This window comes from Gossypium hirsutum, chromosome D03, assembly GCF_007990345.1.
Source record: "Gossypium hirsutum isolate 1008001.06 chromosome D03, Gossypium_hirsutum_v2.1, whole genome shotgun sequence".
NCBI classification, from domain to species: Eukaryota; Viridiplantae; Streptophyta; class Magnoliopsida; order Malvales; family Malvaceae; genus Gossypium; species Gossypium hirsutum.
Genome location: NC_053439.1, coordinates 6335487 through 6339631, shown reverse-complemented (window position 1 = coordinate 6339631; position 4145 = coordinate 6335487).

Below are 4145 nucleotides of genomic sequence, written 5' to 3'. Positions count from 1 at the left end.
CCAAACTTAAAAAAACGTACCTAATTGTTTTAATTGAACCGACCCGATCTGGCTATTGAGAACTCTAGAGCATATCCCAAATTCACGTTTTTCATAGCGTTCGATTTTCAACTTTCAGCGGGCGATCATTGTTTTTCTCCCTTAAAAGCCTATGTAACCACTACATACATGTCATTCCCTAAGTCAGTCCATAGGATTTTGAAAACCGACTTTACTATTTTTGCCACTATGCCCACTTACCCATCCCTGAAAACCACCAACACCAGCCAATCCCTGAGTCTCCCCACGTTTTAATATTTTAAACTACAGCCCCACTTAAACCACCCACCTGTGCCTCTCACTCTTATCCATTCGGTCTTTTTCTCGTATAAATACTTCAATCATCAACGTCTTTTTCTCCGTAGTTCCAATATCCATTCGAACATCTCACACCACTTTCTTTATTCAGAGTTTAACCTAACCAATAACCAGAGAGTTATAGATATGGCAGATATTGCTTTGCTTGTTGCTGAGGATTACGAAAGGAGGGTAAGGGTTTCGAGGAACAAGCAAGAAGAGATTGACTTGGTTTCTTGGGTAGCAAAGTTGGGTCAGAAAGTGAAGATAAAATTTGGGCAGCAAAGAATTGAGGCTATCCAGTTGGCTTTTGAACCAAAGACCCAGATTGGTATTGCAGCTTTCAATGGAGCCTTCTCTGCTTGATAACTTCTCACTTTCTTTCTTTCTTCTTTCTAAAATCATTGCTCTGAAACAGTTGTAAATTAAAAAAAAAAACCCTTCTTTTTTTATACTAGTAAATGAAAACCCATTTCATTTTGTCTTTGATTTGTAAATTCTGGGTTCTTTTTAAAGCATAATTTTTGCTATTGGTGATATGATCCTGGGTTTTAACTGGGATCCCAATATTATAGATCAAATTATGAGAAATAACGGGGAGTCCAATAATCATCTCGGATTCAAACATTATGCATAAACGAAAATAAAAATGAGTCGAAAAATATGGTCAGGTCGAGCCTGAAAATTAATATTTTTATTCAAGTCAGGATTCATCAAAATAATATGTCCACCCTTAGGTCGGTTCGAGTCTACAATGATAAAATATATTTTATTATTGGTTGAAATCTGCCAACAGTAATTCTACTTTTAAAATTTTAATCTCTTTAATTTTTAGATTTTAAAATTTAAATTTAACTATTAATATTATTAAATTTTAAATTATATTGAGTTTTTTATTTTAAAATGTCAGATAAATAAATTTAGTAAAAATTTAACTGTGTTAACAGTTAAATTTGAATTTTAAAATATGAAAAGTAAAAATAATTATAAAGATTTAATTCCTAATTTTTTAAAACTTCAGGGACTATAGGCATATAAACCCTTTATTAGTTTACTTGAGTCGGACTCAGAATTCGAAGCATGACAATTGTCTAGTATTATTTATTTTTAATTATAACATCTTATCTTTCTTATATTTATATATTTATATTTCTTGATGAGTTTGGTATTCGATTCTGTTTGAGATTTAAAAATTAAATATTGTGAATATTGTTATTCTTGCAGCGTAATTTTTGAATTTCACAATGCAATTATTAAGAGTTTAACATGTGTCTTCTAATAGAATTAATAATAATACCACAAATCCATAGTTAGTTCGTGAATTATTTAAACTACGCACCTTCATTAAAGCTAAATGAGGACCATGTGGAGACCTTAAATAATTGATTGCTAGTTACCCAAATATGTCTCATCTTAGGTAGTCACATCACAATCACTGTCAACGGTATTAAATCATTTTTCCACATCAATGATCTTAGGACACAAAGTTGAGCTTGTCCTCACTATATAAAAAGGTCATGCAAACAGCTCATAGACTCGCGTAGAAACCAACTAGAAGCACTCCAAAGAACATTCCTTAAACACAAATAATTCCATCGGGCTTCACCTCTTCCTCATTCACCCAAACCACCATCTTTCTCCCTTGTTCACTTCACTGGTTAACAATCGGTGCTGTGAGCGTGAACTAGCATCTCGCATCCAGGTATAAGTGATCCTACTAGCACTGATTTTAATATCGTCAATGATCAAGTTAAAGATCTCGCTGGTCATGACACGACCAAATAATAACCAAACTAGAACAACCCAACACCCAGGTTCCTTGCATGGGAACCAAAGCACAAACTCACAAAACCAAACCAACCCTCAAAATCAAAACCAACAAAATCCCTAGTAGCAAAACTCATACCAATAGTTCCACCAATATCTTGTTGGATCTGATGTCCTAAGTATAGTATATTCGTTTCTAAACTTGTAATTTTTTTCGAGCAAATTGGTTAATAAAACAATTCATGGATTATATTAATATACTTTGTATAATTATTCTCACGTGATTTTTGCATGCAAAGCAGAATAGAAGTAAAAATTGACTCACTAGTTGCCTAATATTTAAACAAATACTAAACAAATATTCGTACTTATATAATTAAAATATTCATATTTTTATACTAGGTTAAAATATCTCATAAGGCCTTGTACTCTTCGTAAATTTGAAATTTAGTCCATGTACTTTTATTTTTGGGTTAGTCCTACTTTTTAGATATCAAAATTCATGTTTAGCTGTTAGCATTATTAAAAATATTTTGTTAAATTCATGTTCATTATACTTGTCAATTTTTTAGTTACATGAATATCGAGTATTTTTCATTTAAAAATGTGACATCAACAAAATTGACAAAAAAAAATTTAACAATGTTAATAATTGGACTTTGATTTTCAAATCTAAAAAGTAAAGGGACTAAGTTCTTGAAAATAAAAGTATAAGGACTAAATTCTAAATTTGTGAAGAGTACATAGATTTATGTCATATTTTAACCTTTATACTACAAAACATTTATTATTAATATATTTATAATTGTAATAAATATTTATTATTAAAATATTAATATTAAATACTTTTCAATAATATATGAAGAATATTATTTAAATTTATTATTTTTAAAATTTATTATTAAAATAAATTATGTTAATAATTTATTATTTGATTATATATAGATAATTAAATATGTATGTTTAATAATATTGAAAATTATAATATTTTATATTAATATTTTATTAATTTTAAATATTTTTAAAAATTAAATTTTATTAATAATATAATAATATTAAGCTTGATTTAAGTTAATTTTTGTATAAAAATAAAATCATCCATAAAAAAGCTTGTTTCTGGAAAATGACTTATGCTTTTCAAAATGGTAAGTCATTTTATAGGAAAAATAGTTTATTTTTCGTTGACCTTTAGGTCATTTTTTGTTGACTAAGCTATTTTCCATAAAACAAACACAGGAAAATACAAAAAAAATATTGTATGGGAGTCATTTTCAGTGAAATAAACAGAGTCTAAATGAGTTTATAATTAATAGGCCAAAAGCTAGAACTTAATTATAAATCATTTGAGCCCTAATCACATATATCCAATTGGTTTCTCCACTAGCTCGTAGAATCCAAAAATGAATTGCATGTTAAATCAAATTAATAGAAATGGTAGAGATGGAGAAATGGGAAACATTTGGAAATGAATGTGGTTTTCTCCAAAATAAAAATGACTTGGAAATGAATTATGAGTTTCGAATTAAATAAAGTTTGAAAATGGAAATAAATCATTTGGTCGTAGTAAACCAATTGAATGTAGAAATATTAAATGTACTTTTTAATAGATTTTTTATGGTAAATTCGTCATAATTTTAACGAAATTAAAATTGGGTTGAAAAAATTATTTAATTAGAAAATTAATTTATTTAAATTAATTTGAAATGTTTATTTTGGTAAATAGAAAAACAAATAACGATTTGGATCGAATTATAAAATATTAGGTTAAAAGTCCAAGAAGCACTTGTAATTGGACCTGATATGAGAGAGGCCCAAAAACCCCTCATGTTTAAGAGATGGACGACAAACCCTAGTTTGTTTAACTAAGGTTGCCACCCCTATACTCCTAGTTAGACTAGGAATTTATTTTTCTATTTGGAATAGACTTCTACAATTGAACAAGGGTTTTATTTTTTCTCCCTATAAATAGATGGTACCGGTAGGGAAAAAAATAACACAACTTGAAGATATTGTTACTCTGTTCAAAAATAGTGAGAATTTAT